This window comes from Aquila chrysaetos, chromosome 14 (assembly GCF_900496995.4).
Source record: "Aquila chrysaetos chrysaetos chromosome 14, bAquChr1.4, whole genome shotgun sequence".
In the NCBI taxonomy this organism is placed as follows: Eukaryota; Metazoa; Chordata; class Aves; order Accipitriformes; family Accipitridae; genus Aquila; species Aquila chrysaetos.
This window is the reverse complement of record NC_044017.1, coordinates 16,941,989-16,968,330: the sequence shown is the minus strand read 5'-3', so window position 1 is coordinate 16,968,330 and position 26,342 is coordinate 16,941,989. Positions and strand designations below refer to the sequence as shown.

General features: G+C 41.0%; 1 long non-coding RNA gene across 1 annotated transcript; it reads right to left on the bottom strand.

Annotated features, from left to right (window-relative positions):
- Positions 1–7,410: 7,410 nt before the first annotated feature.
- Positions 7,411–25,873, bottom strand: LOC115350664. The gene is made up of 3 exons (XR_003926552.1): positions 25,792–25,873; positions 9,872–9,975; positions 7,411–8,430 (listed from the first exon to the last, which is right to left on the bottom strand). It is a non-coding gene; the product is annotated as an uncharacterized LOC115350664 (long non-coding RNA).
- Positions 25,874–26,342: the final 469 nt, after the last annotated feature.

Here is a 26,342-nt window from a genome sequence, read left to right as displayed (position 1 = left end):
GCCAGAGAACACTGGTAGGCTGTAATATTAGGCAGAAGAGGAAGGAGGGAGAACAGGAAGTACTGAAAAGAGACTTGTTCCCTGAACTTTCATTTCAGTAGATGAGGACTAAGAAGCACGATAACTGCCACGTGCATTGGAGCTCTATCTACCACTCGCATGTGTCAGTTGCTAAGGGGTATTGGAGGCTTTTGGGGTTGTCTGGAGTTTTCTTCCATCCTTCTGGGATGGAAAGAGGTGATGCAACACCGGAAGCCAGGGTAGAAAGAGGCAGGAGGATGGGGATTTGTGAATTCACACTGAACGGGCCTTGGCAGCTGGTCCTAGAGACTTATATATTCCAGAAACATCTTGACCCTCGAGCCAAGTACACTCGCCATTGGTTATAAACTCCCACTGAGCAGGCAAGCTTCTGAGTCATCCCTCCACTTATTTCTGGGCAGTGAATCATCCTGGATTTGAGCAAATCCTGTTCTAGAATTCTGTAACCTCACCCCTAGATGTTAAATCTGGCCACTGTGCTGCCAGTGATGCTCAGAAGAACTTGCCTCTGCTCATTCCCAAGCTCAAAGTTGCGGGTGAAAGGAGAGAGAAGGCCTACGCATCATCCCAGGATCTTCATCTTCTCCTGCCTACCTGTAAGATCAGCACTGCGCAAGGAGGGGAGGGAGGCATGTCTCTCGCAGCAGCCCTGAATGACTTCTCTTCTCTAGGAGGTAAGAACTTGCAGAAGGCAGTCATGCTGGGATGTCCCTTCCCACTCTCTGAAGGCTAGAGTTTCTCTGTCACATCAAGACTGGCTCCAGCAGGAGCCAAATAACATTACATGTAGTGAAATAATTGATACCCTGCATAAGGCAGAGTGCTGCTGTGCCAGGACAGCTCTAATCAGACCATTCTGCTACTGCCTTTGGAATTAATCATTCAGTTTACTGGAAAGGCCTAAATTAAAAGGTGCTTTTTACAGCTCTTTCTAAAAACTGCCCATGTAGGAAACAGCATGATACTAGGGATGAAGGAGACCAAGCTGTGGGAAGGAAGAGTGTGAAGCAGGCACTAGGAAATCACTCTGTGCACACGGCTGAAAAAAAAAATCTAGCTGCTGCAGGAAGAACTCCGAAAATTCTTGTTTTTAAAGAAAAGCCATTTTTGCTCAATTAGAACATGGTCATCATATTATTACCCAGCATGCAACTCATAAAAAAAAAAAAAAGGCTTTGTGTTTCAAAGTATTTCTTCAGGGGAGATCAAAATGCTCTGGGAAGAAAGGGGAGCAGATAAAAGAGCACAGCAAAGCTTCTGAACCTACAGTTCCAGTTACGTTTTGTGTCAGCAAATAATTTGCTTAAACTGCAGACTGTCACAAACAGAGAACAAGTAAATGATTTATGCTGTACATACAACTGCAAAAGCATCACTCAGGTCGTCTGTTTTCTATTAATGTAAATACATAAATTTCACAGGTGGCTTCTGTCTAAAGAATCTATGGCATCCTTTGCTACCTCTGTGTTCTGTGAGGGAAGAATACAGGATACAAGTTATGAAGCACAACAACACTATCAAAAAATGGGAAGTTATGCAAGGGCAATGAAGGAAATGGAATATGTTTTCACAGTGAGCTCAGGCTGTCATAACACCATGGTGGAGGTTACAGAGAGATATGCATTTAAAACAGAAATAAAAAGCTTCTGTGTAATTCTGTGCATAAACTTAATCACAAAATTTTGGGAGAAAAAAACTTTAGAAAATTGAACTTTTCAAACTTAAAAAGTCTTCAAAAGGTATTTATTAATCCTTGCAGAAAGAATATTTTAAAATAATCATTCTTGTCACGGTTGGGTTTGCTTTTTGTGTCCTAGCTACCAAAATTTGCATTCTTGGGCATCTCCTGTCATAACATCCCAGATGAGGGTGGATTTTAAATCATATACAAAAAGAAATTATTATTAATCACAAGCTGATTAATGTTTACCAACAAAAATGAGTTCTTTCTTAATTTCCCTCAGCTACTTTCTTTGGGCATGCTTCAGGGAACAGCTGCCTGCAAGCTACATATTGCTGATCTCTGAATTTTGGGCTTTTCTTCTTCCTCTTTCCCTCTAACTGTTTCTATTTCAGTCCTGGATAATTGGAATGAAACAAGAACTCAAAACTCTGGCCCAAAGGCCAGCACTCTACTTTTTAGCCACCTGTAAAACATTTCCTATTTTAAGTAGCTGTATTGGCCTTATCACTCCAGTATCATAATCTTATTGAAGACTTTCAACTTTACTCTATCTACAGAGATATACCCCTGCTGTTATCCACCTGGGAACTCAGAGGAGGGCTTAAAAATTGTGGCTTGCTCAATTTCAGGATGCACATTTGACCCAGGAACCAAGCATCCCCACACCCTGCAGCATGGCCGGAGGGCAGAGCAGCGCAGGTGCCCTGGTGTCACGCTGCCGGATGGGGTTGACCCTTTGAAGGCAGTTAAATTCTTTGTATGTGGTCAGGAGCGAAGGGACACCCTGGCAACTCCGAAGGTTTCCAGCTGCAACTTTGAAAATGGCTATAACTTCAAGCACCAATTACACCCAAGTGCAGGGACACAGCAAGTCTACACACAGAAGAAAGGAAAGGCTGGGTACTGTATCTACTCTCTGCTTGGAGCCTCACGCTCTGTTTCTTGAACCTAACATAAGATCTGTCCCCATAAGATATGAAAGTTAGTAGGCTACCAGCTGCATGACAAAAAGGAGCCAACATTGGCCCTTTCTGCTTTTTATCTCCTTTCTAAAATGGGAATGCTTGTATTGAACTGTTTTCCATGGTGCTTTGATGCCTACATATCCATGTCTATGTAGAAATGTTTATTTGGCTGTATTGGCTTTGTGTGGCAAGGTTTTGGTGGCGGGGGGAGTTACAGGGGTGGCTTCTGTGAGAAGCTGCCAGAAGCTTCCCCTGTGTCCGACAGAGCCGATACCAGCTGGCTCTGAGACGGACCCGCCGCCGGCCAAGGCCGAGCCCATCAGCGATACTGGTAGTGCCTCTGGGAGAACGGATTTAAGAAGGAAAAAAAGTTGCTGGGACAGACAGAAACGGCAGCCGGAGAGAGGAGTGAGAACATGTAAGAGAAACAACCCTGCAGACACCAAGGTCAGTGAAGAAGGAGGGGGAGGAGGTGCTCCAGGCACCGGAGCAGAGATTGCCCTGCAGCCCATGGGGAAGACCGTGGTGAAGACCATGGTGAGGCAGGCTGTCCCCCTGCAGCCCCTGGAGGTCCACGGTGGAGCAGATCTCCACCTGCAGCCCGGGGAGGACCCCACGCCGGAGCTGGTGGGTGCCCGAAGGAGGCTGTGACCCCGTGGGAAGCCCACGCTGGAGCAGGCTCCTGGCAGGACCTGTGGCCCCATGGAAAGAGGAGCCCACGGAGCAGGTTTTCTGGCAGGACTTGTGACCCCGTGGGGGACCCACACTGGAGCAGTGTGCTCCTGAAGGACTGCACACCGTGGAAAGGACCCATGCTGGAGCAGTTTGTGAAGAACTGCAGCCCGTGGGAAGGACCCACGTTGGAGAAGTTTGGGAAGGACTGTCTCCCATGGGAGGGACCCACACTGGAGCAGGGGAAGAGTGTGATGAGTCCTGCCCCTGAGGAGGATGAAGTGGCAGAGATAACGTGTGATGAACTGACCGTAAACCTCATTCCCCGTCCCCCTGCGCCACTGGAGGGGGTAGGTAGAGAATCCGGGAGTGAAGTTGTGGCCGGGAAGAAGGGAGGGGTGGAGGGAAGGTGTTCTGAGATTTGGTTTTATTTCTCATTACCCTACTCTGGTTGATTGGTAATAAATTGAGTTAATTTTCCCCAAGTTAAGTCTGTTTTGCCCATGACAGTAATTGGTGAGTGATCTCTCCTGTCCTTATCTTGACCCATGAGCCCTTTGTTACATTTTCTCTCCCTTGTCCACCTGAGGAGGGGGGAGTGATAGAACGGCTTTGGTGGGCACCTGGTGTTCAGCCAGGGTCAACCTCCCTCATTGGCAAATGGGAAAAAACAGGAATAGAAAAAAAATGTCCTTTTCTGAGTTTTTGGCAAAGTCATGCAAAAGCTTGACCAACAACAGCAATCAGGAGTAAAAGATACAACAAGTTCAGAGAAGGGAAAACCAAAAGATCAGATAACTGATATTCGGTTTCCCATTTTCCTCCACAGTCACAGAAGAAAGAGCTCAATTTTTCTGAAAGACCGGAAAAGATGTAAGGCAGTTTGGCAGGTCAAGAATTAAAGGTTTTAACAGTGTGGTTGGATGTACTAGAAGATACCTTGGAGCTTTCTAACATAGTGATAGTTTTCTATATGTGATATATCCATGGTTAGATACACACATGATGTGTGTGCAGATATAACAACATGAAATTCTAATACCAGGTACATAAATAATTGTGTGTGATTGCATTGAAGAAGAAGAAAATAAAGGTCAGATAAAGTGGATAACTATTGTCTATCCATGTACATGCTGAGAAAATTTCCTGCCACGTACCACAGCGCTTTACCTTCCACTTACTAGGAACCTTGTGGTGGTTAATTTCCTGATCCTGTTCTTATATACCCAGATTTTAACGTCACTCATGCTTTCAATGTGGCTGGAGACCGCCATGAAAGTGAAAGGAAAACAAAGTGAAAATGGGATGAAGCTGACACTATGTAAAGCTGTCTGACAAATCTCCCAGAATATTACAAACATTCCCAGTGCCCAAGGCATACCAGCCTCCATGGAGTCACATGCACTACAGTATCAGCTGCTCTGAATTCATCCCCATGTGTATAGGAATCACTACACATTCTTCAATACCAGCACAGCTTTTCAGTATTGGGTTTATTGTGATTGTAAGAAGTCTACATAATTTAACTTCACTTTTGTGGCTTCACAATGTTGGAAACTTTGTCTTTGAAAGAGTTGATTTTCAAAGTCACTGTAAGAAATTACTGTATCAGAACAGAAAGGAGAACTCATGCCTGTTCCTATTTAATATTGCAGAACAGATAGTACCTATGAAAAGTAGGGACCAGAGCTTATTCTTCCTTCTGTACTGTCTGGATTACTCCTGATTCCCTTATACTGCGGAAATCCTCAGTAATCCTGGCCTTTACCCACGAGGGCAAGTGAAAACTGCTCCACTGTCCTTTACAACACAAAGACAGCCAGGAAGAAAAAGTTGCCGGCACTCAGCTCAATAGAGAGGAGACAAAACAGGAATGCTGTGTTTCCACAAACAAAGACATACTGTTAGCATTCAGAGAGGGCTGCAGGGCTTTGTAAAAGCGTTCTAGCTTCCTCGCCAAGCAGAATGTGTTATCCATCTTCCATAAAAGTGTATAAATCTGTTTCAGCCACTCTTCTGAGAGTTTTCCAGATTCCAGTGTCTCAGTGTAAATGACAGCACAGAAAGAGCTACGGTTTGCTTCAGTTATTTTGCACTGGTTTGTGTATATAGTCTGCCAGTAATCTGACTGAAATGTTTCACTCTTTAGCAGGAGGGGGAAACTTGGCTAAGGCCAAAAATGCAAGAAGATAACCCAGTTCATGAACCACTGAGTTCACTTGTGAAGAAAATATAATTTGCTTCATTAGATTTCATTCTCATAGAAGACAAAGAGATAGGAATCAAATCACTTTTTGGGTGTCTTTTGTGAGTACCAAACTAAAAGCGATGGTTATTCAGAGCTAAATTTTAAGTATGAAAATACGATGCAGGCAAGTTTAGCCTCAGCTGTGCATATAAAAATTGTAGTGAGCAGTAATTTGAGTACTACATTTCCCTAAAATAATGAAAACAACTTTAATATTAGCACTGAAATCTCTGGCTCCTTATTTTCCCTTTTCGTTTTTTATGTTTTATTTAAAAGTAGATTCAATAATGCACAACCTACTTCAGCAAAGCATGTTTTGGGGTAGAGAGAGGCTAAGCTTACAAACCAAGGGAGTGAAGAGTTTTCTTGGTCCAGATGACAGCTCACGAGATACATCTAAATGCAGTCAAAGACAGTCCTGCCGCTCAGACAGAAACCCTTGTGTGTTTTAACTACCCAGAGAGGGCACAGTAGCCATGGCAACACAAAACTTAGCACAGGCTACAAAATCTGCCCCAGACCTTGGGTGAATGCCAGGGTAGCGTTTAACGCACGCTTAAATTTATCCTGCTGCTTCCAGATCCTAAACCAGATTACACTTGCCTTGGTTCTGTGCAGGTTTTTTACTTCCACGTGCATCCATTCCTTATGATGTATGTCCAGTTCTTGAAGGGGAAGGAAAGATGTGTAGCTGCTGTGATGCTGCTCCACGTGCACAGGGAGCCCTAGCTTTGCAGGATGCTCAGCAGTGTCTTGTCACCTGATTGTCACTGCTGCAGCATTGTAGGTATAAGTAAGGATGCTTCTCGGGCAGTCAGCAAGCACACAAATTTCTTCATGAGCTGCAAGTGGCCTGTGCAGCCTCTGTCATGTTTTCCTTTTTCTAACAATCGTGTCATGGATTAGTGGAGCCACTTGCTTGAAGGACTAAAGAAACGGTGAAAAATATTTGGAGTTGAAAACAAGCAGCTTTTTGTGAGGGAGTCTTGGCAACTTGTCTGGGTAGAGAAAAAAGAAAATTTCCCTCTGAGCAACAAATCAACAGATGACCTACTAGTACCTACTATGGTGTAACCACTAAGATGCAGTTTTTCAGAAACACTTGTCACATGTAGGAGGCAGGCAGAAATGTTTCAAGAATACCTTTCCTAACACCACTGAAAACAGAATTTGTCATCCTGCAGCAAGAGCCAAGTAACACCGTTAGATTTCCGATTGCTCACTGAGGCTGGCCCTTGGGGTCTCCTTTGGGTCAGAGCGGAGAGTTCAGTTCCCGGGGGTGTCAGAGAATGAAATAATATCTGCCCTAGGCTCCTAGAGCTGTTTCAAGCAGAACTATCTAACATTGTTTCTTCAAAATCACCCTTGCCCACAGTCTAGCTGATGCTTATGTGCTTATTGGCCCACTGGCAGTGGTTGCCCGTGGCTTGTGGAGAATTTGCATAACAAATATTGAAGTATAAGATGTACATAAAGTAAAAAAAAACAAAACCAAAAACTTTCAAAGATTGTTAAGAGGGCTCCAGGAGGAGAGGGACCATGAAAAGTTACATTTAGCAGAACAGGAAAATTAAAACTTGAGTACCCAGCCCACTGTGCACCAAGCCTGAAATGCCAAGAGAGCTCATTCAGACATATTAAAAAAAAAATGCATGACTGATATTTTATTCTATTTGAATAGTAGAGCAGCAGAGAATAAAAAGCCAGTATTTGTGTCTTTGTCAGAGATGCAGGAAGAGCCCAACACTGCTTTTTCATTATGCTGACTTTATTCCATTTGAATACATAACAGACTTTGTGCAGGTTTGCAAGAATATTTTTTTTTTGCTGTGTCAAATAAGATGTGTCCTGGGAATTCTGCATAAGCCTTCACAAGAAAAAGAAAAATAATGCCTCGCTCTTCTTCCTGCCCACCCACTAATGGCCACGCTTATGGTATTTCTAGGATAACACAAATATATTATATGCTTTCATAGGCAAATGATAAAAACTTTGCAAAAAACTCCATAGTCATTTCTCTGCCAGCAGCAACACATTCATATATAGCCGTGATGGGGGCAGTGTTTTCAAATCACATGGGGATTTCTGGATGGGAAATAATGTTTAGTCAAAGAGCAAGCAATTATATACAACAGCAATATAAAATTGGATTACATTTTTTCCAAGTGTAATCAAAGCCAAAACAAGTATCTTTGAAGGATTTAGGAGCTGCTAAGATTGTAGGGGAATTAGATTTTTTCTTCTACCTTTTGTTTCATGGATTATCCAAGGGGTAACAGAGCTCACCAGACAATTTTGAGCTTCTGTACTAAAAATGAAAATGATTGCCATCTGCTTTCTATGCTGTTTTCCTAAATACTGTAAAGAGAAGCTTAATGATTTGATATACTGAACTTGTCAGGCTGTATCAGTAATACAGAGAAGACTAGCTGTAAAAATCTTCATTAACGATAGGGAAGAGAAATTACTGCCTCTAACAGTGCTTTGGTGTTTATTGCTCAACAGAGAAAAAAGGTGTACTTAAAAACCACATCAAGCCAGAAAATTATAAGGCACTTATTACTCTTTTCCTGTTCAAGGGACTCAACTGGGGAGGGGATGCTAAATTGTGCCTGATAAAGGAAATACTATGACATGAACATCTTGAAGAGACCATTCCTGCTGATGCAAAAGATTTCCATCCTTCACGCATGATCAACCCAACAAAAATGTTTGACAGTCATGTTCCACAGAATAATGTGCAGTCTGGTGTTCACTGGAGGCAAAACAGCTGAGATTCTCAAAAGCTTTTTCACTGAGCATGTCAAGTTATCCCAGACCTGATTTGGCGATAAAGCACAAGGATTTAGTCACAGTTTTAGTCAGGAAGATAGATAGCCTAATATCTGCAAATTTGTGTGTTATTATCATTGATTATATAGCACCATTCACATGCAAAATGTACTTATTACAAACATCCTTTGGTAACCATCATTAAATAATTGCAACTGTCAAAGCACACAATGAGACCTCTTATTTCAAAAATGTAAAGTTTTAAAAGCCGTGGTATTTCTTTCAAAAACAGTATGTCTTCGGGGAAAATATTAGGAAGTGGCTATGCAAAAGCTCCTCTGGCTCTACTGAAAAAGAAGCAGCACATCTGTTTAGTGGGTTTTGATAGATGTTCTGGGTTTATAGAGGTTCCTCTTTTTATTACTCCAGGAAGCAAGCAAAAACTTTCACAGCATTGTGTTTAGTCCCGACACTGCAGCTGAAAAAATTACTGATAACAAACACACAATTTCTCATTTAGATTTCCAAACTTTATGCTATTACAAGATTTCCACATGGCTTTTTTTTTTTTTTTCTCAACCTATCATCCACTAGTAACAAGTTTTGAGACTAAGAAATATAGATTCCTATGAGGGGTCCAGGAATATGAAGGTATGATACAGCAGTATTTAGGTAGAGAAGATTCTCCAGTTTCTTCAGTTTACCAGTTTCCAAGGGTAATCTGCTCTCCCTGTTTAATTATTCTGTGTTGTTGACTGGTTAAATTATTTTAGTTATATATTAATATTTATGTAGCTGACTGTTCATTGTTACTGGGTGTCAGCTGTTAGCTTCTGCAGAGATATAATGTTTAACTCATGAATTTGGACAGCTGTCAAACTTTGTGACACTATGCATACTTCCCCCTAAATCCTGGGTTTCCCCCAAAACTCAGTTCGAAGGTGCGCTATGCTTTTAGGTATTTCACAATAGACGTGGCATCCAGCATCCAGTTGCTAGATACACCTCAATGGATGCATGGCATACAATTGGTTTCTCAGATATCCCAGCAGTGTTGTTGGGGCTCTTGACAGCCACAGAGAAGCAGCTGATGGGAACTCTCATCTAGGGGGAAATGATGCAGTTTAATGCATGTGGGAGCTTGGTCACAGCACTAACAGACTGGGCAGGACAGCTACTGAGCTTTTTATTGTGGAGCAGGTGTCAATGTTGCAGTGAATGACAAAGGTGTGCAGAATGGAGACTGAAAAATCTGTTTATTTTAGACATGGAGCAGAAGGCCAGGCCAGATCTTGTTTGATTACTGGTGATTCTCAGTCCTGCTAAGCAAGATAGTGTTCAGAAATGGGCAATGGAACAGTTTACATGGCATGTCAGCCACTGGGATCCAGAGAACATGGACATCTTGAAAAACAGGGAGTTGCCACTGACCTGTAGCCCCTGTGAAATGAGTTGTGCACCTATTTGACATATGTCACTTTTACCAACCTTTGCAGCAGATAGGACAAGTGTCCCTGCTCCTATGAGGCAGAGCACTCTGGATCAGGACAGAGTTCACCATGAAGGGACTACTGCTTCTGTCTTCATCAGTTCTAGGCAATAAACAAGCCATCATTAATCTATCACTTTTTTATCAGCAATATATTCAGATAAAACATATTATAAGACGACAATTTTAACACATCGGGTTAACATCAGAAAAGGCAGAACAGTTTGTCAGAACAGATGTTAAGAGAAGAAGCAGTAAATGTAAGTAAGAATCAAATGCAAATATTTCAAAGGGGACTTAAATGTTTTGAGTGATTTATGGACATAACAAAAACCTGAAGGGACAGCAAGGAGTAATTATAAAAGCAGAGATTAAGATAAAAACTGGTATAATTAATATTAACAGTTAATTTGTAAGTGGTACTTGAAACACTAGAAAGTTCAAGAGTATAAAATGTGGCAGTTGCTACTGTCATGACAGCAAATGGGTGGTCAGCTTAAGGAAGTCACCAGCACTGTCACAAACTGAAGAACCATCACAGTGGAAAGCTCAGCTTTGATCAACAGCATAAGAGGATAATGATGATTACAAAACTGAAACATATCGTGACAACAAGCCACAGCTGGAAGCAAGGAGTTTCACGGCTGCTGTTGCCTGGTGAAAGCATGGAAACCTCCTGCCTCAAAGTGCCTCGGTTGCACTGGAAGAAGAACCAGCTGTAATGTCACCTTATAAGATGCAGTATTTTCTTTGCCCACTCTGGTCATCCAGGTCTGCAGGTCAACATGCAGAGAGGAGCCTTTTCAGTGAGGGTAAGAGACTATCTCAGCAGCAGCTGAGCAGAAGGACAATCCCTGCTGGGTCTTATGCAACCTGCAGGAGTTCCTGAGCTACCGAATACACATTTGAATACCTGTTTTCATAACTCCTATGAGTTACAACTGGATTTATAAAAGTACTACAGTCCTAAAGATAATGCTGAGAATGCCTTTACATTATCATTCAAGAAAAACACCATACTAATCACCACCAATTTTTCATCTCTTTCTAAAAAAACTTCCTAGACTTATGTACTGTTTCATCAAATACTGACTTTCAACAGGTGTCCTGGTTTAAGACCAGCCGGCAACAAAGCACCACGAAGCCACTCACTCACTCCTCCCCCCGGGCCCCAATGGGATGCAGAGAAAATATAAAGAAACGCTCATGGGTCGAGACAAGCACAGGGAGGGATCACTCACAACTTATGGTCATGGGCAAAAGACAGACTCAACTTGGGGAAAAACAAAATCAATTTAATTTGCTACCAATCAAATCAAAACAAGGATGATGAGAAGCAAACCCAACCTCAGCACACCTTCCCCCAGCCCTCCCTCCGTCCCGGCCCAGCCCCACTCCCGGTTCTCTCTCCCTCCTCCCCCGGCGGCGCAGGGGGACAGGGAATGGCGGTCGGGGTCAGTCCGTCATACCTTGTCTCTGCCGCTCCTTCCTCCTCAGGGGGAGGAGGACTCTGCACTCCTGCCCTGCTCCGCCGGGGGTCCCTCCCGTGGGAGACAGTCCTCCACGAACTTCTCCAGTGTGGATCCCTCCCACGGGCTGCAGCCCTTCAGGGACAGCCTGCCCCAGCGCGGGCTTCCCCAGGGAGCGGCGGCCATCTTGGGGGGCACCCACCCCCTGCCCCGGCGTGGGCTCCTCTCTCCCCGGGCTGCAGGTGGGCATCTGCTCCCCCGCTCCCCTCCGTGGGCTGCGGGGGGGACAGCCTGCCGCCTGGTCTCCCCACGGGCTGCAGGGGCATCCCCTCCTTCCTCCCTGCCCTCGGGATCTGCACAGGGGTTCCTCTCCCAGCCAGATCCCCCGACTCCCGGCAGGTTTCCCCTCTGGAATCTGTTCTCCCAGAGGCGGGTCTGGCTCCCGGCCGGGGAAGCTTCCAGCAGCTTCCAGCAGGAGCCGGACCTGCGGGCCCTACCCCGGTACCAAAACCCTGCCACACAGGCCCAAAACAACAGGTTATTTCACTTTCAAAGCAGCTAAGAGTAATCCTGTGACTTGCTGTGCCTCTTACTCAGATGATTTGGTCATCGCTTTCAGTTGTGAAAATAGATTGATCAGTTTCCATAGAAATTTTTCACTCTTTTTTTTTAAATAAATAACAGAACTAAAATAATAACATCTGAAATAACAGCTAATAGCTTCTCTGCAAGAAATATCTCAACAATATAGAGCTACACATTTGAAGTGGATTCTGCAGAAAACAAAATTAGCTAATAAGCAAAATTATCTAATACTGAGTTCTGTGCTTCAGAAATTAAGATATTTATACAGTACGTTTAATACACAAAATACAACAAAATCTTTAAAAAAACCAAAAGGAATAAAAGTAGTATACTCTTTCAAGAATTTTTGAGGGTAAGGAACTTCTACAGTATTGAATGTGTCTATACATTATTTAATATATCTCATAAAATATTTTTAAATTAAAATAGTTTGACACAATCTCTAAAACTTTCCACATTCCCTACAGATGGAGGCACAGATACAAGTACGTGGGACAATGTATATCACATGCTTTAATGTATTCCCTGGCCTGCCTGCCTAGCAGCAACACAGACACAGCTACAATAAATTTCAGACTGCAGACACTCCCTGCATAGCATGGAGACTAAAATCCTATATGAAGTTGCAGAATTTATTTTGAATTATCGTAGTAAGTTGGGTTACAAGAAATTAAGGAACACAGAAGGGAAAGGCCGTGAGAATTGGCACAACTGTTGTGTATGCAATGTTGGTCAAGGGGAGGCAAAGCCAATGACTTCGGGATCCAGATGTTTTCTTTCCAGTTGTCTGGACATGAAGGTAAATGTGTGCACACGCACACACTCACATGCACACGTGTGTGTGTGTCTGTTAGCTGGCATAAGTCTATAGGCCCTCTAATATCTGGTCTCCAACACCCAGTCTCTCCAGTAACCAGCCCCTAGATTTACAGCCCTTCCAGTATCTAGACCTAAATCTCTTGTTGGGCTCACCAGCTAGTCTGGCTTGAAGCTCACCGGTGTCCCACACAGAGCACAGAGAGCACCCTTGCACGGAAAAATAGTTAGGAGATCAGATGGTGATCAGATGCAAGGTGGGGCCAGACCACCCCTCTTTATCCTCCTTCTCTCCTTATTCTTATGGTTTTTCTGCCCTTCCTCCCATTTTCTTTTCCCTTGTTCCCTCTGAAATACACAACTTTCCACTAATCACTTTTCCCCCATTGGTCCCAGTTTTCATACGTCTGTACCCAAATTTGGCATTTCTGGTGCCGTTACCTAGGTCATCTCTGCCTTACCTGGTGTCATGAATGGGTTTACCCTCCTCAGCCCTTGTGAGAGCTGGCCATCCCTCGTGACACTGTTGGTCACTTTTGGCAGCTTCAGAGCCTGTTCATTGTTTTGTTGAGCAATGTCTCATGTCCGATCCTGTAGTTCCTCATGTTGCATCCAGTTACCTTCACCTCCAGCCATGGACGAGCCATCTCCAGCATACACTGGCGATGTCTTATGCCTATGCAGCAGTATCATAGCAGCCCTAGACCTATTTAGAGTGAGTGTGGGCTCCTGCCATTCATGTACTATAAATTCTGTAGGATTTCAGACATGAATGGCCAAATAATGAATCTAAATGAAACTCTGCTTACCTTTGCAGTACAACTGATGCAGTCAAAATCATAGATATGACATTATGGTTAGAAAAATGTAAATAAACCTGGTTTCCTCCAGGACAGAAGGGGAACTGAAGGCTTGTGGAAGGTGCTCTTAGTTGCTATTTTCCAAACAGCCATGCCTTTAATAAAATAACATTTCTAATGGAGTACAAACTGTCTTTTGTTCTAAAATACAAAAATAATGCCAGAAAATAGACCCTGAAACTGCGATGTATGTCCTGAACCATGATAGTCCTGAATCACAAAGGAAAGTTTTCTACTTTGCTTCTCTTACTCCCATGCCTTTCTAAAGTATTTTGACATAAATTGACAGACGTGTTGTCTGCTGACTTTACAACAGGCAAAAAGAATTGACTGAGGGCTAAACCTATCCTGAATTATGCTTAATGCAACCAAATTTGAATTTTTTCTGCTTGCAATTTGCTAGGTTTCATTGATAAAATTCTTTCACAGTAGAATTCAAAATGGAATCTGAAAGTCAAATCAATATAATTATGAAGTGTATCTATAGCTCATTCAACTATAGAATTGCATAAGAATTTTTTATAAATGGTAGATAAACAAACAAATCCATTTGCAAATTTATCTAATAGCTTTCTGCAGCAAGATCCCTGTTTACCCTTGCACTTACCAAACATTTTATCATACTGCATGCATGTTATTAAGTCCCAAGATGCTCTTTAGTGAGATTGACTTGCTAAATTGACTCAATTTTGTTTAGATCAAATGGAAGTGCTCTGCACCATCTAAACCAGAGCTTCCATCATAGGGAAGATGGTGGCATCATGCACTATTCTGTACTAATGGTGTGCAAGCCAAGGTTGCATCAAATTGCAGTTGCAACTCCAAACTACTGTGATGTGAGGCTTGGAAGTCCTTAACAGAAAAATTCACACATCAGACAAATTAATAGCTATTATGTAAGTAGGAAATAACAGTACTAACAGTGAATATGCATCTCTTCCCAGAAGGGGTGCAGGTCAAATGTAAAACCATATAGCTGCAAAGCAAAAAAACTCATATACAGCATGACAAAACATTTCCGAGCAGCTCATCAGCTCTGGTTCTTTAGCTGATGATAAACATATGGAGGAAACTAAACTTCAAGATAAATGAAGCCTGAAGATTGAAAAGCTATGAGGGATAAAGTGTATTTAAATAAAAATATTTCCAAAAGCATGAAGTGTAACTTGGAGGACATTTCCTGTTACTGTGGTGGATTTCTAAGTAAAAAGCCTCTCTTGAAAACCCTCTTGCCCAGACTGCCCTGCCTGAAGTCTGCCAAATTTTAGGGCATCCTGGTGAGTGCCTGTCCTGGTTTCAGCTGCGATAGAGTTAATTTTCTTTCTAGTAGCTGGTATAGTGTTATGTTTTTGGTTCAGTATGAGAAGAATGTTGATAACACACTGATTTTTTTCAGCTGTTGCTGAGTACTGTTTATACAAAGTCAAGGATTTTTCAGCTTCTCATGCCAGCTAGCAAGAAGGCTGGAGGGGCACAAGAAGTTTGGAGGGGACACAGCCAGGGCAGCTGACCCAAACTGGCCAAAGGGGTATTCCATACCATGTGACATCACATTTAGTATCTCAACTGGGAGGTGTTAGCCTGGGGGGGGATCACTGCTCAGGGACTAACTGGGCATCAGTCAGTGAGTGGTGAGCAATTGCATTGTGCATCACTTGTTTTGTATATTCCAATTTTTTTATTATTATTGTTATTATCATCATCATCATTATTATTTTCTTCCTTTCTGTCCTATTAAACTGTCTTTATCTCAACCCATGAGTTTTACTTTTTTTTTTCTGATTCTCTCCCCCATCCGACTGGGTTTGGGGGGGCGGGGAGTGAGCAAGCGGCTGCGTGGTGCTTAGTTGCTGGCTGGGGTTAAACTACCATGGCCCAGCCATGTGACACACCGCCGTGGATGCTCCTGGTCACTCAGTATAGGCTTGGAAACTCTCCATAACTGTACCCAGGGCAGCTTTTCAGTACTGCACACATCCAATTAACCCACTGTGCCAGCATCTGCTAACTTGTATTAGCATGGGATGAGGAAACCCGTGGGATGCATAGGACTGTTAACTTCACCCACTGGACCTGGTTCTGCCAAGGTGATGCATGGTAAACCAGTGCTTCCCCTACTGGCTCAGCTGGCTGCCCCAAAACTTTGAGAAAGGGCACACTGTCAGGAGCTGTGGTCTCCCCACAAGCAACCTGGATCCAAGTGTCCCCTCTAAAGTGAGAACCTCCATGGATGCCTTCTCCCCATCCACTCTGTAGCATCCTCTACATTGGCATGGCGGTGAAGGGGGAGCACAAGGCAGCCTGGTGAAGGCCTTTGTGGCCTTCAGTTGTGACACTGTGGCCTTTTTTCTACCCAGTGAGCTGGGAGAGAAGACGCATGTCACCCAGTCCCTTTATCCCAGTGAGAGCCAAGGTCCTTACAAGATTCCCACAGAAAGCAGAGACAAGCTGTTGACAGAAAATAGGATCCCATAGCTCTCCTACAAAAAATTGTATCCTCTTGGTCTCCATGCCTGGTATTGGCACCTAAACTGGAAGCCACACAAAACTCTTAATGATTTCCTTACCAAGGGAACTGAATGATTCACCATCAAATTGGACAGTCCTGGCAGGCCCAGAGATAAGGACCGAGTGAAAGACAGACAACATGCACAAGAGCCTTTTCAGTCTACTGAATGCAAAGCACCCTGTAGCTTTTGGCCCTAAACTAAGCAAAACCCCACCCATGAAGGCTATTTTCCAGGTTACTCCTCAATCTGACTTCCTTGCCGCATCTCTTCATGGAAAATCCCAAAATACACAGATATTCCTGCAGAGCATGAGGTCTGTTCCTGCTTTCCCTTTTATGTCCCTACAAAAGGACGTGGGTACTTGGTCCTGCATGCTCCTCCAGGCACAGCTGCCTGCTTTGGCCAGCATTGGAGGTGGTCTTGGGAATCTCCCCATTTTAGTGAAGCAGAATGGGTTTGGGAGAGGCTTGGTAGAGACATCACATCAGCCATCACGAGCCTCTCCAAGTGCCAGTGCAGGTGGGAAGAAGAGATACATCCCTCTTATTCCTCTTCCAGACAAATGTTCTTCCTTTTAATTACTGCAATCTGGCAGGCTGCAATACTCTCCTAAGACCATCGCAGGCACTTTGAACCAGAAACAACACACACAAACTAATAATGAAAGCTGCAAGGGCATCCGATGGGCCCCAGGGCTGAGCATTTTGCAGCGTGGATGTGGCTGGGTTACTGAAGTGCAGAGTAGCCCTAACCGCATCCCACTTGGCCTGCGGACTCAGAATCCGTCTGGAGCAATTACATTTGTCAGGATGGAGGTAGCACTGCACTAGACAGGTGAATTCTCCGTTTTCCTGTTTTCTATTTCTCTATTCATGTATGTGTCTACCACTGTTTAATCTTTTTTAAATCCAGTATATAGAAGGAATAACTCCATTGCGGTCAACTGGAATACAATATTTTGAGAAGGTGTGAAAGAAGAATCGGGGCTAGAGGTCCAAAGTCTGCATTATTTGCTACTCTTGATGTTGACTTATTCTTTAATCCTTCAGTATGAGGCTTTAAATACACTAGGAACCTCACAAGCCAAACTAAGGAATTATTATTTTAATACAAATTAACCAAAATTCCACTGATTGTTCTAAAGCATGCAAAAGAAAATGACATAAGAAGCCAGGTTTTACCAAAACACAAACACCTCTAACCAGTTGAATCTCTACAGCATCTTTGCTTTTAATTGGATTTTGTGCAATTTTTTTGCCTGCATTTCAGGCATCACTCGTCTATAGCTAGTGAATGGAAAATTAAACTGCTTGCTTTAATACTCAAACCTCTTCCCCAGATGAATGGTTTGGAAGGGATAGAACATGCATTGACTTCAAAATATTATAAAAATTACTTCAGTCATGAAGGTGCATCCACTTCACAGGGCCTGTAGTTCTATCCCAAGCCAAGTATAACCTGAACAGCTCATTATATTAAAAATCCAGACATATGTGCAGGCATAAGCCTTAACTTTATAATCAGAGCCATATAAAGAATTTATGTTAGCAATAGAGCATTTTAAGAGGTTCTTCACAAATTATGACAGTTGAGATAAAAACTGAACTTTCTATTTCTTTGGGTTTTTTTTCCTTGCTTAATCTTATCAATTCACTTTTAATATAAAAGTTAGTGGTGAAAGAACTTTACTTATCTAGAGCTACATTCTCAGCTGTGTTGGGGTTTTGCTTCTTTTTTTTTCTCTCATGAGCACTTCTGATATTATAGTAGAGGTATTCACAACCCAAGGGTCCCCTAGAAATCTGTTAATCAGTTTTGTGAAAGCTGGGATATTTTTCTTCTCTGTGAAGGCTCTCTTATTTGAATACTGCTAAATCATCTGAACTGAAAATGATTTATAAATTAGTTTTGCAGAACAAAGTCTTTGCCTTTAGAAAAGCCTGAATTGCTGTAGGTTACAATATTTTGAAAAGAACGTTACCTAATGCATTTATGCAGTCTTCATTTTAAACCTTTATTCAAATTATATCATTTGAATACAATGTTACACTGCAGATATAGGGCACACTGTATTTCAGGAAGCACATATAAATATTATTTTTTTTAGTAAAGAGCTGTCTAATACAAGTTTGTGGCCTTTCTAGTTATAACCATAAAACAATTCTTTTCTTAAACAAGAAAGTAAATTACTAAATATCATAGATTTTCATACTCTCTGATTTTCACACACACATGTGCCAAAAGAACTCATATCTCTTTTACACTGGATTTATTCTAGACAAAACAGTGCATGTCTTCTTGCTTTATGTTTTGTTAACTCTCCAATAACCTGTTTGGGGCTTAAGCATCTCCCCTTTTTGTTTCAAGTATTTTCACATTATAACCCCTAAAGACAGGCTGACAGCTGGGATCTTGTAACATAAGCAACGAACCTATGTGAACTGACTTTTAACTTTAAAAATCACAGAGACAGAAGGGACTACAGGTAGTCATTAGGCCATGCCTGGCCTTGCACTTAGATCAAGTATATCTAAGTTTTTTTGACACACACTGGTCTAAACTATTCTGCAATGCCTCCAGTTTTAGGGATACAACCTCATCAGTATTCTACCGACTCTTTCCTATCCTTATGCGTAAGCAAGTTTTCTCAGTTACTAACTGGAATCTTCCATCCTATAATTTTGTTATTCCTTTTCCTATTCACCATGGAAATCAGGGACAAATTACCGTCTTCTTAGCAACACTTTTTCACATATCTGACTACTGTCTTCATAGCCCTCCTATCTTAGTGATTAAATAAATTCTCCAATCTTTCAATGCAGGTCATATTTTGTATATTTGTGATCACTCTTAATCCTTTTCTCGGAACTTGTCAGTTTCCTTTATTTAAACGCAATGCCCCAAACTGAGATACTGTTCTGTAACCTTGCTGATAACAAGCAGAAGGAAAGTAGTGTTTTATGTCTTACATACTATATTTCCTGAATATATAAAAATGACTTTTGCCTTTTTCCATTTGTGTCTTATGCTCACCTTGTGATCCAATGCAGCCCCCAGCTCTTTTTCTGAAGTATTGCTATTTAACTAGATATTCCTTCCCCCATGTGTCCAGTTGATTACTCCTGCCCAAGAATAATACATTACACTTGTCCCTATTCAATTTCATCTTACTATGTTTAAGCTATTTAGTCAATTTTTCAAGGTCATTTTGAATTCCACGTTCTTCTCATGCCGCCCAGCTCCATGTCACCTGAAAATTGAGTGAGTGTATTCTTCAGATCATTAAGAAAAAACCTGAACACAGACTGAAGAAACATCCCTGGGGAATCATACTAGATGCATGCTTTCCTCTCTGTTGCAAATTATTGATCATCATTTCATGGGTTGTGAAACCTACCCAGCACTTCTGTATCCACAATATGTAAGTGCTTTATAGAATCATACCATAGCATGGTTTGGGTTGGAAGGAACATTTGAAGATCATCTAGCCAAACCCCCAGATATAGATCATATTTCCCCAGTTTGTTATATAAGACAATACAGAAAGCCCTACTAAAGTCAAGATAAATGGCATTTATGTTCTCAAATCCTGTTGTCCTGCTGCAGGAGGAAATCCCATGGAATTGATAATTTTGTATTGGCTGCTACTCACATCCTTCTTGTCTTCCAGTGCTAACAAATTGTTTGTTTTGTCAGTTGTTCAAACATTTTTCTGAGAGCAGAAATTAAGCTAGTGGCTGAATCACACCCCGATCTTCCTTTCTCCTTATTTAAAGACAGACACTGGCTTTCCCTTCATGAACCTTTCAAGACATTTCCTGCCCATCACATGCTCTCAAACACAACATTATTATCTAATATTTCATCATGAAGTTCTTTAATTTCTTCATTAGGAAACTCATAATCCCTTGCTGACTTGAAAAACTCTAATCTCTAAATTGTTCCTTTCCCATTCAAAGTTAGGGTCTTTACTTTTATCACTGGTATGAACTATAATACCCCTCAGTTGCAACTGATCATTCTTGTAAGGACTGAAGCAAAAAAGTTATTACAAAATTTGACCTTCTGAGTATCATCCAGCAATAGCTTTTCTTCTCTGCTGAACAGCTGACCAATTCACCTTTTCCTTCACCTTCCCTCTGTTACAATTGCACTTCTAAATTGATTGATACCTCTTGGCAGATGCATCTTGGTTTGAGCTTTGGCTTTTTAAAATTTTGTTCCTACATGTTCATGTTATATTTATCATTCATCCTCAGTAGCCTGACCTAGTTTCTGCTTCCAGCTTGATTCTTTCTTGTGTTTTAGGTTCATGCACAGTTCATACTTTAATCAAGCTGATCTCTTACTGCATTTTCTTTCTTTTCTTCACAGTGGGATAGTATATACCTGTGGATGGGTATTGTGTTGTGTGTATTCTTTCTAAGGTGCTAACCCTTTAACAGCATTTTCCTTTACATGAGATCTTGCTTACCCATTCTGTGAATTTATTGAAGTTCACCTTCTATCACTAAGCTGTTATTCCTTCTTCTTGTCCTGAATGGTGATGAATCTTTTTTCTAATGGCCACTTTTAAATGGACCTTCCAGCCTCAAATTCTCATCCATGCCTCACAATTGTCAATGAATATGAAAGAATCTCTCCTTTATTTGCTTTCTTTACTTCCTGAAGCAGAAACTTTTTCCCTGATGCAGTCCAAAGGTTTCCTAAGCAATCTGTTGTATTGCTTTCCCAGCAGATATTCCTCATTATCCCCCAGTTACCTTGTGCCGCATATAAAAGTTCTTGAGACATATCACGTATCATTTTTTCCCTCAGTTCTTTTCTGTTTATGCTACAAACAATGGAAATAAGATGCAATTTAATGCTATACCTTGCATTCAAAGACTGAGTTTTGGAAAATTTATGTTTAGCACATGTCTTGTTTGATAGGCATACAAAGGTCAGGTTCAAGATAGCTTCAGTCATTGACAGCACATCCCAGAGCACATGAGATCTTGCAAGTAAGGACATGTCATATGCTACTGATATGGCACATGGCATTAGGGAGTGAATATGTCAGCAAGCAAGTCTAGATAGTCCATGTGCTTGCGCACAGTCAATCTGGGGTTTGCCTACAGGGTCTTAACACTGGAAATCAGTGGATCTAAGAATAAGCCAGGCTGCTAGCTGCTCATGTATGTCCTGCCTAATCTCATGATAATCTCACTGAATCACACGGAAGGGAGAATACTGGGGAGACCTGCTACAGTAAAAGAAAACCTTTTTGAACACAGCTGAACCTTCTCCAGGAAACAAAAGACACTTCTCAGTATCAAAATCCCAAAATATAAATCTAAGTAATTATGCTAGCTTGAGTGCTATGAGCAGAAAGAACATTAAAATAAAAAAAAAAAAAAAAGAAAAAGATAAACGATTTAAAAATAAGGTAATTCTAAGACACTAAATGTAAACTCCTCTATTTTATTTAAAAAAGATGGGGGTTTTATAGTTCATAGAAATACAGCATAAGAATAAAATAGTAATCTCATAAGATTATACTTGTCATGTACCAGCATACAGGCCAAATGTCCATAGAAGAAGCAGACGTGGAAGTTGTCATTTCAAGTCAAATAAATAAATACTTGTCAAACATAATACAAATGATAAAATGTAAAGCTTGCAAGGTGAAGTTAGATGCTGAGCAGACTTCTTGCATGCAGTGACATAAACAGGGTACATGATGTAACACTGGGTTTCCATGAGGCATAAGGGTTTTAACAGCATGAATTTGAAATTACCCCATTGCAGGATTACCAAGGAGCCACAGATAAAGTGTCAATGGACAAGGTATTTCAAGGGAAGCCAATAATACCTCTCAAGCAGAACACAATGATGAAGACGCTTTTTTTTCTTACTATATACATAGCACAAGTGGGTTTTATAACAGAGCCCAGAAGAAGCCTTATTCTCTATCAGATCATACATAGGGCTTGGGATCATACTTCAGCATTTCAGCTTTCATTCTAGAAAGAAGTGTTTAGTCATGCTGAATATTTAAAAAAGGGTTTAAAAATGTAACTTTAATGTAACCAATATCTTGATTTCTCTCTGTGTCTGTAAAGATCTGGAATTAAGAGATATCAAAAGCACAAACTGGCCCATATATCATAAGGTCTTATTTTCAAGAATGGTCTATCAATCTTTTTGACCTTCAACTTCTAAGTTTTAGATATATTAAGTGAAGAAGCTTTTTAAATCCTAGCCACCTTTAGAGGCATAAAACTTAAGAGAATATAACCACCTGCACCCTAAAACACGGAGGCCTCACCAGCATACTCTTAGTGCGAAAAATCCTTGCAGGAAACAGAACAATGGGAAGGATGCAAGAGATGAGCTAGTGTTTTCCAGAAACTACTTAAGCCATCTCAGCAGTAAATAACAGGTATATGCACTTGTCTTTGTGATGTAAAGATTAGCTTAGTGCTAAAATAATACAACACTCCAGCCTAAAAGGGCTCCTTCTGTACTGAATGCAGAGAAACCTCTCCTTGCAGGTGCTACCAGGAATTTATAAGAACCTTAGAGTTAAGTTAGCTTAGACTTAACTAAGTTAGCTAAAGGTGCCTTCCATCAGTAAGAATCTCCCTCCTTTAATTGCACTGATACCTTATGTGGTGCATTATTCTTCAGGTACATGTTGTGCTGTGTGGCAAAGACTGTATGTAAATTTTTAATTGCTAGGTCATGGACACTTGGTGTCTCTGCCGTTGATTTCGGGGACTCTAATGGTCACAGTGCAGGATTAGGGGTTATATGAATGACTACTGGGGGATGAAAGATTTATAAAGACTATCATCACTGCATGCATGAGAAGAGTGCACTGTGAGAATGCAGTGGGACTTATCTAGCCAGTTATATGTTACCATGGTAAGGGTGGCATTCCTGTCCTCATGGAACACCCCCTGGTTCTATTGTCAGGAGAAGTAATGGTTGTGAAATTGTTGTCCTTACATCAAATAGGTAAGAAGTCCTTCATTATGGTTTGTGAGGCCTCTTCCTTTCCCTTTGTCACACAGAATAGGTACTGGTTAGACATTTTAGTGTCTCTCTTGGAACCACTTTTAATCATGAGCACAGAGCACTCCTTTATTTTCAGCCATTGTTAAAGGGCTCTGAAAGTGCTGAAAAGTGGTGTTATCATACAGTTTATGATTTGAGACACCTGTAGCATATCTAGCTCCTTGCTGTTTTTGTAAAGCTCCCAGAATCACACCCTAGTTCCTGAGATTAGAATCCTTCAGCTGCTGTACTTCTGCACTGATAAGAAAATTTCTCATCCCCATTGCCAGTCCTAAGCACCACAGTGACCCTTCTTTTTTTGAATTATGGCTTAAACACAATAAAATACTTTTTTTTTAATGCCAAGAGTAGAAAGAAAAAGAGCAATATGTGGCCATCTACCCAGAGAAACAGCAAGCAGCATTGCCTGAAAAAGACATAAGATGTACAGCAATAAGCATGCTTAGTAATAGCCCATAGATAAATCAGTTAAACACAGGAAAGGAAGAACAGGTGTGAGCGGGCAGAGTATAATGATAGCTGTCCCTTGGATAGGTATGATATCAAAATAATTTCCTATCAAGAAATAAGGAGCAAATTGAGCCTTCTGCTCCTATACTCAAAACCATACCTATTTTACAAGTGAGGAACATAAAAAGCATAGTTGTTCTATAAGCACGAAATCAAATGAAGCCCAGGTCCGTTATAGGTGGACAGTCTTCCTCCCAGCGTCTCCCCCATCATAATAGCCCCAACACTTCTCCACATCTCTAGTGCACCCCAATGAAACAAGAGGCAGTAATGCTGTTGTTATCCTAGACAAACGCATGTGCTGAGGCACCAACAAGATCCTTCAGCTCTCTCTTAGCTGGGCCATTAGCCTGGACCTCCCTTCTACCGAGACATCAGTAATCACTACAAGGGTGGTAACATAACTATCTTTGAAACTCCTACATGTCTTCCAGTTTGGCTTGAGGTGGGTCAACAGGCCCAAAACTTAGCAGTGGGAGGGAGATGATGTCTAAGTGACAGTTAGCACTTTTTTTCTTTTTAAAAAGAGATAAAATATCCACTAAAATTCTAAATGTTCCAAAACACTTTTCTAATATCACAGATAACACAAGCATTCTGTACACAGGTAGTACACGCAGTACAGAATGAAGGAATATTTTAGCACTGTCCAGGCATGGTTACCCTCCAGTAATGTATCACTGGAAAATCTTGTAGTCTGGCTATTATTAAAAATGATACCATCAAGAATTTTCTTCCACTCTTTCTGACTATTGTATGCTGTTCTCAGAGTTTTACCTCTGATGCACACGAGAAAGATTTTATCTTATACCCTCCAGCATCACGTGACTCTTTGGTGCCTGACCTGGTCTTATAGCCTTAGAAGAATGAAATTTTGCATAAACAGAAACAGTTATAAGAGATGCTTGAAATGCCAAGGAGATTTTAGAACAGATGGTCAAAATATGTGATAAATATGATTTGTCATACCACATAGAGATACAAAAATAAAGGAGCATATGAAAAGAATTTTGCCTTTGTTTTATTTGGGATTTGGTTGTGTCTAATGGTTAAGTATCTACCTGTTGGTTCAGTCTTCCTCAAGTAAATGAAACAGCAATAGAAAGAAGAAGGTGCTTTTGAAGATGTCCCAAAAGAGTTCCAGTTCACCAAAACTAAGCACTTAGTTATTGACATTAATGAATTTTAAAAGTCATTTTAGTTGGAATGGATCTCCCTCTGCAGGCCTTCGAAACCACCTACCTTTCTCCTACAACTAGAAGGGGATTTTTTAAATTATAAAAATGTATTTTATTTATTTATTTATTTATTTATTTCCATAGAGAGAGATATTGGGGGAATCACCAGGCACCTAGGATGAAGACATAAGTGCTGGAGCTAGATTAATGGATCTCCACCCATTATCTTTCCTTTGGGAAAGCAGAATTAAGGAAAAGTTTTTAAGAGAAAATGAAAACAAGCTAGCACCACTGTGGAACAAAATAATGTTTCATTACTTTATTTCTGAACTTTCTTGTAACTAGTGATATTAGTAGGAAAGCAAAAATGAAAGTAAAATACATACCTTTCCAATGTTGAAGACTGATAAATGAGGTCCCTTTTAAAGACAATGTTATTTACATATTCTTTATCTGAGAGTTTGCAAAACTTTTATCTCCTCTCCCATCTGCATGAAAGAGAGAGCCCTAAACTTTTCCTAATAAGTTCCCAAAGCTTCATGTTAGTGTTATAATACAAAAGGCTACTAATATGTTAGTCTGGCTAGTGTACACAAGCAAAGGAAGAGCTGACGACCAACCGCTGTGCCTTGAGGCAGTTTCTGCAGTGAAAAAGAAACACTTGGTCTGAACTCAACTATATAGACATAATGCCAAAAATTAACTAACTCCTGGCTTTAAAGCCCCTGAGAGTCACTAGAAAACTTCCCCAAACTTCGGATTACACTAATTTATTTTCCAGTGATTCTGTAGTGAGTAAATCACTGAACAGACATTTAGGAAAAGGAGTAGGTTTCCTGTTCTTGACACAGATTACCTACAAGACCCAGGATCAGTCACAATGCAGTACTGTAAAAGATAAATTTTTTTTTTTTTGAGTGCATACATACCAATACTGGAATATTAGGCTGGAGGATGGCGATGGTACCACTTATAAGGCTGACAGTGGAGAGTTCATAAGTGGAAGTATGATACCTGTAATACAGGAAGGATGTGTATAAGTTAGTGACATCTGAGAGAAGAAATAGAAGTTTCCCAGTCCACAAAAAGAAGTTATTGAGCCTCTTGAACCATCTATGAAACAATTAGGAGACCTGTCTTCTGCCTGAAAGTACCTACCAAGAAGAAATTAATAATGCAGAATGCAACAGGAGCTTCTGGCTAAATTTTGACCTGAAAAGATGGTACATTTTTTAGCCTTGTTATCCATAAACTAAGTTATTTATTTAATAACTTAAAATGTTTTTAATAACTTAAACTTACTTAAATGATCTATGAGAGTTTAAAACATTTATTCTACACCTTAAAATTAGTGATTTGATGCAGAAATTATCTGATATACAGTAGGTTGGACCAGCTAATAATCGATGTTTCTTCTGGATTTGAAACCTTGTGGATCTCCTTCTGTTGTAGCTCACCCATCTCCAACAACTTTGTGTAA